At 39.0% G+C, this 16,464-nt stretch overlaps 1 pseudogene across 1 annotated transcript; it reads left to right on the top strand.

The window, feature by feature from the left end:
• The first annotated feature begins 329 nt into the window (after window positions 1-329).
• On the top strand, window positions 330-11,884 carry LOC149011343 (TMV resistance protein N-like; annotated as a pseudogene). The gene is made up of 9 exons (XR_016174558.1): window positions 330-1,066; window positions 1,896-2,978; window positions 3,297-3,572; window positions 3,803-5,072; window positions 5,186-5,250; window positions 5,380-6,909; window positions 7,527-7,681; window positions 8,012-8,074; window positions 8,860-11,884. The product of XR_016174558.1 is annotated as a TMV resistance protein N-like (transcript).
• Window positions 11,885-16,464: the final 4,580 nt, after the last annotated feature.

Genomic DNA, 16,464 nt, shown 5'->3' with positions numbered 1-16,464 from the left:
CAAGGAAAGTTTTTTATTTATTTAGTCTTTTTTTATTTTTTTTATACCCTTTTAATAAACAAAGAATTTCCCATATTTCTTTTCTTGCACTCTCTCTCTCCTCTCCTCTCTCTCCCCTCTCTCCCCCATCTTTTCCTCTCTCTCTCTCTCTGTCTTTTATTTATTTTTATTTGATTAGATAAAATGGTAATATCTGACTTATTCGTTCAAACACATGGTGATATCAACCGTTGGATTTTATTCAAAGTAAAGTGTTGCCATCATTGACTTTGAGGCAGTAGGTGAAGTCCCTGGAACCTTCAAGCTACTTCATTTCATTTCATTTTCATTTCTCTTGTGGTCTTTCCAGCAGAATATCAGTGAGAAAGCCAGTGATAAAACCAAGTTAGTTTCCAGGTTCTGCTGTTAAATCTCATCCGTATCTTGAAATTAAGGGGAGAAAAATGTATGCTCTTTGTGTTGTCGGAGGGTTTCTACTCATCCTTCTACTTCTAAAGAAACTCTTCTACAGCGTTACTGATGATGCTCCTCCTGCAACGAGAAACGATGATGAAGCGTCATCATCTGCGACACAAGACTGTGATTCCTCGTCTTCTCACTCTGGGCAGGAATATGAAGTGTTCTTGAGCTTTAGAGGTGTTGACACCCGCACAACCTTAACCGATCACCTGTATGAGGCCCTTGACAGTAAGGGAATCCACACGTTTAGAGACAACGAAAAACTCCAAAAAGGAGAAGAAATCGGTCACGAACTTGTCTCTGCGATCCATCGGTCCAAAATCGCTATTGTGATCTTCTCAAAAGGTTATGCTTCGAGTAAATGGTGCCTCCGCGAACTCGCCGAGATTTCCAAGTGCAGGAAAAAGGAAGGCCAACGACAAATAACAGTGTTGCCCGTTTTCTATCACGTAGATCCATCGGAGGTTCGGAACCAGACCGGTACCTACGGGACTGATTTCCAACGTCATGAGAAAAAATTCGACGAACACACTACAGTGGAGTGGAGGAAGGCTTTGAAAGACATTGGTGAATTGAAAGGCTGGGATCCGAAGAATACTGCTGATGGGTAAGACCGAACGTACAACTCTTTTACTTTAAATTAATAACTTACTATTGGGTTTCAAAAGCCGTGATTCTTCCTGAAATCATGCTTAATGCGTAGCTAGTTATAATATATAAGATAAGTTTCATTATTATCATGGTATATAAAGTTTAGCCTATATAGTGTGTCCCATCCATTGATTGTTGGGCTATGACTATGAGCCGGTCTTCTTTTGAACGTTGATGGCCATGCAAGGATTTGTATGAGCGACCAGGAAATCAAAACCAAAGCAATATGAAAACTTGGGTTTTGGGTTAGTATCAGTTTTTCAGTAAATTGGTTGGTCTTAGTCCAATTAGGGCTGTGTTTTTTTTCTTTTTCCTTTTTTTGGTGCAAATTTGGGCTTGCTGGTTTGGATTCAGCTTAATATACACATAAAAATCTATAGGAAAATAGGTTTTTTTCTTCTTCGTCTTCGGATTATATTGGCTATTATGTGCTTGGTTTCGGTTCCAGTCTGGTTTGTGCCAGCTTTGAATCGGTGTTGGCCTCTTTGGTTCCGCTGTATTTTGGGTTGGTTTGGGGGTTCAAAAATCTAAATCAAAACCAGCTCCAATAAGACTTGGAGTTTGATTCTATCTGATTCCAAATTGACACCATTGCTGCAAATAATAGAATTTTGAAAGATCACTTACGACCCTAAAAAGTTATGCCCTTAAAGCTTGTTTATGTTTTTTTGGGTAAGGATCTGTGATGTTCATTCATTCAGTAAACAAATGACTCTAAAATGAGAAAGAAGCAAATACATGTCATCATTCAACTATTTAATTTTCTTCTTATTTGAATAATGCAGGCACGAAGGAAAGTTAGTAAGTTCAATTGTGGAAGAAGTTTGGAGTAAATTAGACAGGAACCCTTTGAATATTTCAAGGGACATGGTTGGAATGGATTCTCATGTGAAAGCAATAGAGAAGTTGCTAAGCATTGACTCTAAACAGATTGTGGGCATCTATGGCATCGGTGGTATTGGTAAGACAACAATTGCCAGGTGTGTGTACAATAAAGTCTATCGTGGTTTCGAAGGATGTAGCTTTCTAAAAGATATTCGGGAAACTTCCAAAACAAAGAAGGAATTGTCCATTTACAAAGCCAACTTGTCAACAACATCTTGAACTTGGAGAATCCAAAAATCCGCAATGAGGATGAAGGAATTAATATGATTAGGCAAAAATTATCCAATAAAAAAGTTATAGTCATTCTTGATGATGTGGATGAAGATACTGATTTAAATGCAATAATTGGGGAGGGTGATCTCATTTGGTGTTGGAAGCAAGGTTATCATTACAACAAGGAACAAGCATGTGTTAGATAATCTTGGAGTGGACAACCCATACAAGCCCAAGGACATGGATCAAGATCAATCACTTATACTTTTTAGTAGGCATGCCTTCAAGATGGACCATCCTCCGGAAGAATATTTGGAACTCTCAAGAGATGTGGTAAAGACTCTTTGGAGGACTTCCTTTGGCACTTAAGGTTATAGGTTCAAATTTATATCAAAGAGAAGAATCCGTATGGGAAAATGTAGTGAAGAAGTTAGCCAACACACCTAAACAAAGAGGTGCAAAAGACATTAAGAATAAGTTATGATGGATTAGATCATGAAGAGAAAAAGATGTTTCTTGATATTGCTTGCTTTTTTATTGGAACAGAAAAAGGCATTGCATGTTATATATGGGATGGCTTTAACTTAGGAATTGAAAATCTTTGCCTAAAGTCACTTGTTGAGATTAATGAAAGAAATCAGTTTAGCATGCATGATCAGCTAAGAGACCTTGGAAGGGAAATTGTTCGCCAAGAAAACTTTGACGAGCCTGAGAAACGTAGTAGGTTGTGGTCACCTGAGGACGTAAAGGAAATACTAAGTACTCAAGAGGTTTGTTCTCAATAAACGACTAATATATCTAAATTTGTGTTATTATTATTTTTTTCATTCCGATGATTCAAAGAATTAGAATCTATGTAGTTTTAGCTAAAGATATCTTTTTGAAAATAAATGTAGCATTTGAAATCAAATGTTAGACATGTATGGGTGGATCCATCGAACAAAGGATCGTACACCCATAGCCCAACTTATGATATTTAAGCTTTCAATCCAGTTTAATATTCTAATGACTTGAATGGGGTTGTTATTCCATTATACATGGATGGTGAGTAAGCTTTGTGAATGTTGATAACTTTGCTTGTTTTGCAGGGGACGGAGAAATTCGAAGGACTCCAGTATAATCACTATTTTGATACAAAACCTACGATCGTGAAAGGATTCGGTTCAATGACTCGACTAAGGATACTTGAGCTTATTCGTGTCAAGGTTGCTGGAAACCTTGAGCATTCCTTTCCAAACTTGAGATACCTTAGTTGGCAAGGATGCCCTATGCAATTTGTACCAAGGAATCTAAGGAGATTGTGTGTTCTTGATTTGTCTGGGAGTGACATCGCAGCGAATTGGAAAGGTTGGCAGTATATCAAGGTAGGTCTCTAAGAAAAGAGCTCTCTCTCTCTCTCTCTCTCTCTCTCTCTCTCTCTCTCTCTCTCTCTCTCTCTCTCTCTCTCTCTCTCTCTCTCTCTCTCTCTTCTTTTTGTTTGCTTTTCCCTTTCTAATCTTGAAATTATTGTAATTTGTTGCCATCTATTGTACGTATGTATAAGGGTCATCATTTAATTAATATCTCATAATCGAGTTGTTGTTTTGTTACGCAGGAGGTATTAACTCTTAAAGTTCTGAAGCTAAGTAGATGTGATAAACTATCCCGAATTCCAAACTTGTCAACATATAAACAGTTGGAGGTATTGCTTATTGATGAGTGTTACAATTTGGTTGAAGTTGATGAATCCATTGGTCATCTTAAGGGTTTAGTCACATTGAACATGAGTAGTTGCCGCAATTTAACGTGCCTCCCAAATAACATTTGTGAGTTGAGTTCTCTCAAAATTCTTAACCTTCAAAAGACAAAAATCAGTGAGTTACCAGAAGGATGGGAGGTCCACTTGGAAGCCTTAACAGAGCTACACTTTGACTTTTCTGAGAGACGGCTACCATACCTGCCAAACATCCAAATTTTGAGTACTGGTGTGTATAACCGTTATATTCGACAACCAAGAAGTAGTCGACTTGGAAAGAGGGACATAATCCCGCTCTTGGAGCTTCCTCCAAGTTTAAGATATTTGGACGCTTCGAGATGTACAATGAAATCACTCCCACCAAGTCTACCAAATCTGACAAATTTAATGGAATTGTACCTTTTCGACTGTCCCAATCTGGTGGAGATACCAGCCATTGATGCTCTTCCAAGGTTGGAGTCTCTCGCTTTAGGATGGTGTCTTGAGCTCCAATGCATTCCTCATCTTCCCTCAACTTTGAAAAGCTTTGAGGTTGTTGAATGTGAAAACCTGGGAGAAATATTAGGATTCTTGGGCATGAGAAGTTTAAAGAGCATAAAAATTAATTATTGCTCCAAGCTAGCCAAAATCGAAAGCCTTGAAGGATTAGATTCCCTACAACTGCTGAAGATGTGGACCTGCTGCTCATTGGCAAAATTGCCTAAACTTCAATGCTTAGAAAAATTGTGCAAATTAGATCTGGAGGACATTGGTTTATCTGAAATTGAAGGCCTTGAGGGTTTGGAAGAGTTAAGGATATCCAATTGCAAGTCTTTAAGTATAATTCCAAATTTATCGGCTTCGGAGAATCTAATTGGGTACTGCAATGAGTTATCAGATATTGTGGGCCTAGAAAAATTGGGCTCCCTCAAGATACTGGATGTGTGTGCATGCCCATCATTGAGAATTAGAAAACTTCCTAAAAGATTGTGTGAATTAAAAATCGATTTAGATGATGATGGGTCATTAATTGAGGAGCTCAGGGATTTGAAGTATTTGACAAAGCTGCAGCTCCAGTGGAGGTCCCCACCTCCCTTGAGAGTAGTAACGGACTTATCCAACATGAAGGCATTAAAGCATTTGACACTACGTGGCCCCAACAAGCCAACTGGACATTGGTGATTAACTTCTTTGAGGCATCATCGTTGGAATCCTTTGTGAAGAGTTAACAATAACTAATCCCCCCAATTCCTGGATCATTAGAATTACTACCGAATCTCTCGCCCTTGAAGAACCTAAAAGATCTAAGTCTCACTCATAGTGAGCTGGTAACCGAGATCCCCATCTTGCAACTGGAAGATTAGGAAAGTTGAAAAAACTGATGGTCTACAAATGCATCTCAATAGAAATATTTCCAAATATCTCGGACTACTGGACGGAAGCTACTGAGAGGCTAGCGGAATTCACCGATCGAGGATGCATTTCTATTGAAACTAACTACAATTCGGGGGCTCGATAGGTTGGAAAATCTAGAGAACTTGTCTATCGATGGATGCATTTCTATTGAAACGTTACCATCTCTGTCCAACTTGAAGAAGCTGCGGTGGCTATCAACTAACGGCTGCAAGAAGTTACTTGAGATTCACGGACTCGATAGGTTGGAAAATCTAGAGGACTTGTTTATCAATAGATGCATTTCTATCGAAAGGTTACCATATCTGTCCAACTTGATGAAGCTGCGGTGGCTATCAACTGAAGGCTGCAAGAAGTTACTTGAGATTCAGGGGCTCGATAGGTTGGAAAATCTGGAGATGTTGTCTATCAATGGATGCATTTCTATTGAAACGTTACCATCTCTGTCCAACTTGAAGAAACTGACGGTGCTATCAATTGAAGGCTGCGAGAAGTTTCTTGAGATTCAGGGGCTCGATAGGTTGGAAAATCTTGTGCTGTTGTTTATCGATGGATGCATTTCTATTGAAACGTTACCATCTCTGTCCAACTTGAAGAAGCTGCGGCAGCTAACAACTGATGGCTGCAAGAAGTTACTTGAGATTCAGGGGCTCGATAGGTTGGAAAATCTTGTGCTGTTGTTTATCGATGGATGCATTTCTATTGAAACGTTACCATCTCTGTGCAACTTTAAGAAGCTGAGGGAGCTATCAACTGAAGGCTGCGAGAAGTTACTTAAGATTCAGGGGCTCGACGGGTCGGAAAATCTAGAGGACTTGTCTATCGATGGATGCATTTCTATTGAAAGGTTACCATCTCTGTCCAACTTGAAGAAGCTGAGGTGGCTATCAACTAAAGGCTGCAAGAAGTTACTTGAGATTCAGGGGCTCGATAGGTTGGAAAATCTGGAGAAGTTGTCTATCAATGGATGTATTTCTATTGAAACGTTACCATCTCTGTGCAACTTGAAGAAACTGAGGGGGCTATCAACTGAAGGCTGCGAGAAGTTACTTGAGATTCAGGGGCTCGACGGGTCGGAAAATCTAGAGGACTTGTCTATCGATGGATGCATTTCTATTGAAAGGTTACCATCTCTGTCCAACTTGAAGAAGCTGCAGCGGCTATCAACTGAAGGCTGCAAGAAGTTACTTGAGATTCAGGGGCTCGATAGGTTGGAAAATCTGGAGACGTTGTCTATCAATGGATGCATTTCTATTGAAACGTTACCATCTCTGTGCAACTTGAAGAAACTGAGGGGGCTATCAACTGAAGGCTGCGAGAAGTTACTTGAGATTCAGGGGCTCGACGGGTCGGAAAATCTAGAGGACTTGTCTATCGATGGATGCATTTCTATTGAAAGGTTACCATCTCTATCCAACTTGAAGAAGCTGACGAGGCTATCAGCTTTAGACTGCAAGAAGTTATCAGAGATTCAGGGACTTGATAGGTTGCAAAATCTGGAGTACCTGAATATTAATGGATGCATTTCTACCGATCAATAGTGATTAATCGACTCTCAAGCATTACAATTGCAGGTACACTCTCTCTCCCTCTTTGTTTTTTTGCAACCCTATCTCTATCCCTAACCTCTTACTACAGTTTTTCTCAATTTTTGTCCTTTTTTTAGGTTAAGATCTTCTCCACCTAAATTTGACCATACAACTCAAGTTCAATTAAAATCCATGAATTCAGATCCGAAATCGGCTGCTGATACTATCATAAACTTCACTTAGGCACCAACGATTTAGATTGTTGCACGTTTGTAAAACCATAGAACATGCCATCGTATTGGACATGCTTATGCGAAGGCAGACATTTCCTTGCTTCATAAAGAAAATTATTGGATTGAGATGTCCATTTTCAAGTCAAATAAGATAGTTGAAAACACGGCCACATTTGTTAAGAAGCTCAAAATGACACACTTATTATAGTTGAAAATACGACCACATTGTTAAGAAGCTCAAAATAACACACTTATTCCTAGTGAGATTAGTATCTCATATATCACATAAAACTACCAATGTATACCATAATATGCTGTATCTTTTTTTTACCTCTCATACACACTGAAATGTATCATATATGAAATAAAGAAAGTCTCGGTTCCCCTTGTCATCTAGCTGGCTCATCTTTTTCCATCTTTATGTTTCAGGATGAGTATGGAGAAGAATGAATATTTCAAGTCCTGTCCATACCTCCATGTTGCAGTTTCCTTTGGCAACATTGCTATTGCTTTATCCATAATTGCCGTAGCTATAGAGCATTGTAATGATTTTGTATCAGATGATAAAGCTTTGCACTGTGAAGGTATCTGCTACGACCTTGAATATGTCTTTGGCGTGGATATTAAGTCATTATTATTTGGGACCTCATGTCCCTTATCTGCAGTATCAAATAGAAGGAATTGGTCTCTCTTTTTGAATTTTTTTTAGTAATGCTGGTGGTCTTCATGCATTTGCTAGGGTATCAGTTGTGATATTGTTTATCTTTGTTTCACATTCTTTCTCAGTTGCTCACTTCCCTTCCATTTCTTCTAGCCTTACTCTAGTGCAATGAAAGATGGTGCCTCGAAACCTAGTTAGTGTTTATACTAGATCACCTGTAGGCCTTAGCTAAACAATCTTTTTTGGTTTCCAGGCTGGAAGTCATTACATTGCCAATGAGGAAGAAGTCTAGCTCTGGCATTACTGCCCAGCAAAGGTGAGAGAATACTAAACACTAACCTTATCTCCAGTAACAACATTGGCAATCTTAGCCCTGTTTCTAGGGAAATTCAAACCTAGAAGAGCCTCCCTGTCTGCCTAGCCATAAACAGCTGACAATGTAGATGCATAATTATGTAGTCACCTAGAAGTCTACCCATGCCTTAAGCTAACCTGGGAATGTACAAGGCTGGGGCACTACCACCTCCCCAAAACTCCCACTCTGTCAGGATGGTCATATTAGCTTATCTCACTATGGGATTGTTGGACCTACAAGGCCACAACTTCCAGCAACAAAAAAGCACTGAACAATACAGAAAATCCAATATGAAGTCACATGCTAATCTTTCCATCAAGCGGTTTCAGAAGGATTAAATCTCAAAGAGTACAGAAATTATCCATAGGTACATGGTTGTGTCAATTCAGAAGTACCATAGGATTACTAACAGTATTTCCAGATGGCTTGTGCCAAGATTGCATCTGTATGATGTAAAACACGCTTGCTTATACGAGTCCAAGTCCCATACAGTAAGAAAGAAGAGTGGAAGTAACACAAATCCTTACTAACAGATAACAGCTGATTTTTTATGGTTGAAATCATCTCTTGGAAGATTTTCGTGTACAAAAATTTTCTGACTGGTGCTTGTTAATTTTGGTGCTACGTTGTTGTATCACCTGTTGCTTCGTGGACCACCTAATGTGTTGCAAGATATAATTAGTATGCATGGAAAGTTGATATATCCATCTCTTACACTCCTTACTTTTGAGCTGATATATTTGCAGGCATTGATTGGATTAAGTAGTAAAGGAACTTGAAGAAGGCAGGGCAGTGGAATGTGGAAGTCTATTGATGCTCCTTCTGTATAAAAGGGTTCTTGGTGAAAGAAACTATCCTCCACAATTTGTTCTTTGCAATGTAGATAGGTTTTTTTTTTTTTCAATCTATGATGGTTTTGCTCATAAAGCAACTGTGTTATTGACCCCTTCAAAAGTTTTGCCCAAGAGCAATCGTGGATGGTATAGTGCAGAGTAAACCAACTTCAACCTTATGTATGCATTTTGAACTCGTGATGATATTAACCCCATTCATCCAAGGTAAAGCCTAAAATTATTATGATGCCCAAATCCATTGAAACAAATATTGCTTGATACCATGATATGATTCAGTCAGACCTCGTAATGGAAGCAGTGCAAATATTCATGGATTGGAACTTTATCACAGTAAACAATGATTCCATTCATTACAAGCCAACTAGAATAATCAGACGATATGAGAGATTTATACTTATTCAAACCAGATGATATTTTGTGTGTTTCTTGTAATCCTTTTTCATGTATGGGTTAGTACCCAATCAGTGGATGGAACACAAATGAGTACATAAAGTTGGATTAAAATGGGATTCCCTGTATCTATGATGTGTCTCGAAGGAAACTAAGAGTCATTTGATAACCCATTGATTAACAATTTCTGGTTTTTCATGCATTGAGACAGAAAAATCTGCTGATAACCATTTGATAAAATATGATGCAAATGTTTATCAAGTCGTTCTCATGATTGGAATATTTTTGGTATTTTGTATGCTATTTGCTTTCAGGTTTGGGGTCTGAATTAAATGCAACTCCATTTTGTTGTCTAATAATGTGTCTCCCATAGCCATAAATCATAACTCGTTCTAAGAATACCACACTTCTGTCTTTGGCGAAGCTCCTTTGATCTTCAAGCTTCTAAACCAGTTGAATCTTTACTAGGGAGTCTTGTTCTGGTTTTGGTTCCATAGGGTGTTGAATATATAGTAAACAAGTAAATCTGAGACTCCCACTCTGCTTTCAGTGTAGTCTGGCTTGGATTGAAGGTTGAAGACAACCATCCTTGGCTGTTTCTCATCTAACCCTCTTGAGGTGATACAAAGGTATCCATCCCTTGTTTCCATAGTGTTAGATTCTTTCCAAACTGAGCTTCCCCTTGGGTTTCAGCAGATTCATTTGCTAATTTTGATGGCTTGTCTACCTATCTGCTCAATGGACTTCAAGCTACCAACTACAATAGATATCCCCAACTACCAAGGGGAGAGTTCTTCTCTGTGTTAGTTTGATTTATATTAGTTACAGCACTACCATCAACTTTTAGTTCATAATTTATTTTGTGTAGCATCCAGGTGAGCCATAAGCTATTTGGATTGGGATTTGGATCCCAGTTCAACATCAATAGATTGGCTTCAAAGTTGCCGTACTGATGAGCAAGTTGACAAGAACAGCATACAGGATGATTTGAGAGAACTTTAAAACCTCCCAAAAAGCAATTTAATTCTAGGGTGAATTTCAAATTTTCAAAACTTTCCACACTCCTTCTCTGTCACCTAATTTCCTCATAATTTGGGTTTATTCTTCGAAAAGAAAAATCTTCTTGTTTGGCATGATTATGATTACTGGAAAGTTCTTTTGCACACTAGAGCATAAAGATAGATAACTAGACTTATCCGTTTTTCGGGTGATTCCTTAGCTCAAGCCTTAAAGAGCATTGTGCCTGAAAATTATCCAGGGGATTCTGTCAGAATTCAAAGTGAAAGTAGTAAATTTGAACTAACTTTTTATTAGGGTACTCATGCTTACTTTACAAACCAAACCAACATTAGAGTAATATTATGTGCAGCATGAATGATTGCAAGAATGCCTAGAGGATCAAAGTCCAACATATATCTCATGATCAAGCATGAAGCTGGTTGGCTTTAAGTTGAAGCAGAAAATTAAACACATAGTAATCTAAACACTGATAGAAGGTATCCTTCCCTTTAGTAGGTGGACTCGGAACATATCTGAGCTCTTGAAATCATCTTGATATTAATGCCACGCTAGAAAAGATTCAGATGTCAATCACACCCGCTACCATCAGTGAACCTTTGTTAAACAGTGATATCAGTAGTAGTTTATCTTTCTTAAAAAGACATACAATAATTTGTATGCATTATACCAGAGCATCTTCTTTCCAAAATTCTTAACCAAATCACTCAACTGAATTAGAAGCTTGAAATTGAACCAAATCACTGAACTGAATTAAATTATTTAATGGTTTATTTTAAAATGACTATCAATGTATTTCCATTTAGGTTTAATCCTTATCCTTTTGATTACTGTATTCTTATTCAAATTTCTAACATATCTTTTGGGGAAAATTTCAAGAACACCTCAAGATATATGGTGAAAAGCACAAACACCCTAGAATTATGCTAAGTTGGCATAGACGCCGCACAATGTCATTTGAAATTGGACAATTGCATTCCTTGTTAGTATTTTTCAATAAATCATAGCTATACAATTTTCTAATCCCTAGATTACCCCTATATTCTAGTAGTTTACTAGTTTACCCTTAATAAAAATAGAAAACATTAAAAAAAAATTATTTGCAACTATCTTCCTCTTCATCAAGCAATAGAAGTTAGTTACACGTCCAAAACCAATTCCCATAAACCATTGAATAAACCAAAGTGGTGGAAAGGATAGCCAAGTCATGAAACGATTGTAAGAACACCGCCAGTAAGAATGGTGTTAAGGATTTCTTCAACATGTGTATCCTACTCTTAAAACCCAACCTTAGAAAAACAATAGAATCTTGATACGAACCAGCCTACTGACGAGGCAAGCAACCCCACGCTGGCAGTGAGCAATTGCACCATAGAACCAACCATGTCAAGCATATCAACTAGACGATCGGCACAGATGAAAAGCACACCCACATCTCTGCAAGACTACGTACAATTCTGTCAGTGAAAATGAATGTTGGTTAGGGAAAAAGAACAAGTAGTTAGAATATTCTATGAGTGTGACAAAGGATTATATCACTCTTTGCATGATAGGTAGGCTTGTAATTAAGAAAAAGTATGAATGAAAATTATCCTCTCTTTCCAACTTCTTCTTTGGAGGAGCTATCCTCAAAATTAGCCTAATTCCTCGCTGGGGAAATCCTTCTCGTATCATTCGATGATTTCATTGCTTTTGCTGTCTTCGGCCATGGTAGACGAAACTTGCCTTCGAGTGTTTGAGGAGTCCCTCTGCACATTGAGTGGTACCACCACTGTGAATGGCAATTGGCTTGATACTTTGTAGGAGCCCATTGTCGACATGATGGCTAGCTTCACCGCTATGGATGGCCACCTCAAACAAGCCCTCCACAATCCTCCTTCTAAACCCCCTCCTCCACCCACCAACCCCTATTCTTGCTCTATCTCCCTGCTTCTTCTGCCTCTGCATCCACAACCTCTCTACCTACCCCTTTTGGCTCTATCCAAACATATATTGTTCGCTTAGAGTTTCCACGCTTTAATGGCTCTGTTCTCTTTGGGTGGATCTTTAAGGTAGAATTTTTTTTTTTTTTGACTACCATCATATTGCCTAGGAGTAGAGGCTTACCATCGCATCCTTCCACGCGGATGGTGAAGCTCTCCAGTGATTTCCTTTGGGCCTCCCAATCCAACCTCCTCCACACTTGGCCAATGTTAACCCGTGCCCTCAGACTTTGTTTTTGTCACACCCCACTCGCCCGGTCTCGTTTACTCGCTCGACAACCCGAGGGTGCGATCCATCACATGATCCACGTTTTACCCATCAATAATAATAATGCAAGAAATAGATAATCAAGAGCAAGAGCAAGTTCAAATAATTATTAAAAGGATTACAGGAGTCCAAATACTTCAATAAAAGAATCAAAGAAAGAATCAATGTTCAAAAGTAAAATCAAGTTTTGTGGAAGCAATCAAAACTACTAAATAATCTTCTTTCCAGTTTCTTTCTCTAGAGCTAAAAAGTGTTCTTCATGAATAACCAGAAAGGGGGTTCTCCAATTCTTCTCCAGACGATCCTCAAAATATCTGAAAATCTGCTTCCTTTGGCCATCAATGGGTGCTATAATCACACTCCAAGCATCCGCAGGAGGCTTCGTGGAAGCTATCTCTATCTCCCACTGCTGGTGCCACATCCTCTTCATACGAGAGGGTTCGATCATACGAATTCTTTCCAATTTTCGATGATGAGAAACCATCTGTACAGTTTGATATAACATACAAATAAAGAAATGAGCTCTAAGTAAGGATAACACATATCTCAACATAATTAGCAATGCATATATGATGTGGATGAATATGCAATAATATGAATGTTGCTAATCTAACTATGCCAGTCTCTAGATAGTTGACATGCTTTGAAATATAACATCATCCCTCCTCTGGGTAGGTCTAGTCACTTTGATCCCTCATGGCCTGATTACCTCTATTAGGGTCTTGGGAAAAGGGGTCAAGTCCTCATCAGACATCCATTGCTGGGGACTAAGTCAACACTCTCTTACCACGACCATTGGCATGAGTGCTGGCGCATGTCCGGGTTTCTAATCCAATGCAAGGTCATGTTGGTAACACACTATATGAAGTCCATATACTTCCCCTATGGCACCAACCAACTCGGTTCCGTATCCTTCGCAACCTAGGAATGAGAATGTCACATCCACCCAGCTGGTACCCCATCCAGCATACCCAGGAATGTGATCCGCAGTCCAAGGATCAAGAATCGAGGGACCATGCCTAATAACGTAATCATGAACAATAATAATCAAGGTAAAAACAACTAATACTAGATATCATGAATAAGATAAGATTCAATAAATTAGAGTGCGGAAAATAGATAATGTCAAAGTGTAAATGTTGATCGTAAAGGTGAGAGGATATATGATAATCACCCTCTCAAAGCAGCAGAAATGAAGTATGATTAAGTTAATTACAATCCCAAGTATATAAAGATAATCCAAAACAAGTTAGTTACATATCCAGAGGTTCCATAAATACACCAGGGAAATGGGGCACTAAGCTAGGGTTTCTTCTGTCCTAATGATAGTCTCCTCAAGGGTATGGATGAAGAAGGCCCAGCTCTGCCGCTCCCGCACTATCGTGCGGCTAACCCTAGTACGGATAATAATCCTCCTCGGCACCAACACTCGGATCTTCACAGATGCTACCACCCAGAGGGTAGTATGCGGGATCAAAGTCCATCTCGAAAGGGGTGCCATCATAATCTTCGGTACCTGTAGGATAATCTAAAAACATTTGTACAAAAGGAATGAGTTCGAAGAACTCAGCAAGGCAGTTATTCCATAATTAAAATCATACATACACAAACATAACATAATGCGATGTGATATGGAACATATGATGCAAATATGACTCTAACTCTATGAATGCTAGTCTCTATGGTAGACATGCTTTAAGTCATAGCACCATACTTCTTTGGGTGGTCAGTCACTCCCCCTCAATCATACAAGATATTTTGGGTCTGCCAGGGAAGTTCGATAAAGTCATCTCAAAAACCATGGTAGGGGAATAGGTCACCGCTCTCTCACATCACCGTTTGGTATAAGTACTGGCGCATGTCACAGTAAAGCCCGGCCCAATGCAAGTCATCTACTCAGTCGTATCAAGTCAGATCCAGATACTTCCATTCCTCGCCCCCGGCGATCCTTTCCGGTATCCTTCACACTAGAGTCAGCGAAATCCCAGATTTCAGACTCATCAACCCTATTGGTCATCCACAAATAGTAAATGGGAAGCTCTCACGTCCTCTTGCGGATTGGTTACCAGTCTTGAGCGTCTGTGAGCCCAAGTCTAGCCATTTGCAACCCTACCAATAAATGGCCCCTTTCGGGTATTCGTAGCATGGTTTATGTACCCTACCGGATTGGTTACCGGCCTAGAGCGCCCATCAAACCATACACTACCACGGGTCGTTCGGTCTCAATGCCCTTCCGATTCGGGTCTGACACGACAAGGACAATCCTAGCCACCCAACTAGACAATCCTATGTATGTCATCCAATAACTCGGGAGAGTGTCGATAGGCACCTTCGGAGAACATCCCATACTATTCCCTCCGATGCCCAAGGACAGAAGTGTCAATAGGACACTCCCCAATCCCAAGTTATATGTAGGCAATCACATATTCAAATTCATCATTTCTCATGCATCCAATACATCTTCATAATAAAAGTTACATCATGATATTGAAATGAATCATCATAGACATAATTAATCAATAATAATTTAATATGACAAGAGTATAAGAATTTCGATGCTACAGTCCTAACACATATATAACAGTCTTATGGTAATTAAAAGTAATCAAAAGATTCTATTCTTTAAGTAAGCACACATTTCATAAGTTGATGGCCTACATTATTTATGGAGATAACCATCCTTACCTTGGGTTGAGTTGATGATGAATTGAGAATACCAAAAAATGGTCCAAAAGAATTGTTAAAACCCTAAACAAACATCAATAATAAGTTAGAGAAGAAATCGGAAAGATCGGATGTGAAATGGTTCTAAACTGGCTAAAGTTGCTGTCAGCAACAACTTTGGTCGATGGTCTTTGGTCGATGGCATCGACCAAAATTCTCTTCGGGACAGAATAGTGGATTTTGGGGTTTTTCATCCGAAATTGGTTTTCCGGTGTTCGGATCAATCTGAAACTTGGAGGATAGCTTAAGAACAGTAGTAGGACACTATAAGTCAAGAAAACAACATAATCCAATGGTCTAATTGGAAAGCCCCAATTTGAGCTATCAAGTTCAAGTGACAAGCATTATGGCATGGTTTGGGATTGATTGCATTGACATAGAAATGGCATGGAATAGCTAGGGGAACTTATAGAAATTCGTTTGGAAACAATTAATAGTGATAAACATGAACATAGCATACCATACAACTCAGTTTTGTACAAAATGACATGATGTTGAGAGGAAAATCAAGAAATACATATGCTAGGCTTGAGATGGAGGCATAGCATCACTAGATGGCTAAAGAAATCATAGATTAATCATGAGTAGACACTTGGAGTGATGGTTGCAAGGTTGTAGCACCATCCCCAATGTCTCAACAGCAAGAGAGGAATAGAAAAGAGTAGAAAAAGGTAGAATAGAGAGCGGAATGATGATTCATACCTTGATGTTGAAGATGGAGGCAAGAATCAATGATAAACAATGTGTTTTTGGTGGAGTACCCTTCACATATACCTAGGAGTTGCTTTGGGAAGCTCTCCCCACGTTTTCAGGAGTGAAAATGATTGCAATAGGGCTCAAGGCTCGAGGTTATAATAATTAGAAAAGAGAATATTCCATGGAATCATTAACTTGGCTGATTGGGAAACTTTGGTGGATGGTCTTTGGTCGATGGCATCGACCAAAATATTTTTCAGCAGAAAAACAAGTTTAGTTCAGCAACTTCAAGTGGGGTTTTGAAAGGCTATACAAAGTCAAATTGAGTGAGGTTTTCTTCTATAGTTCAATCAAGAAGTCTAGTTTCGAGGAATACCTTCAGATTGTGCACGGGAGGTCATTAAGTAGATCAACCAAATC

This window comes from Hakea prostrata, chromosome 7 (genome assembly GCF_041222555.1).
Source record: "Hakea prostrata isolate BN-2017 chromosome 7, UWA_Hpros_2, whole genome shotgun sequence".
In the NCBI taxonomy this organism is placed as follows: Eukaryota; Viridiplantae; Streptophyta; class Magnoliopsida; order Proteales; family Proteaceae; genus Hakea; species Hakea prostrata.
Note: the sequence above shows the minus strand (reverse complement) of the source record. Positions and strands in the feature narration are given on the sequence as shown.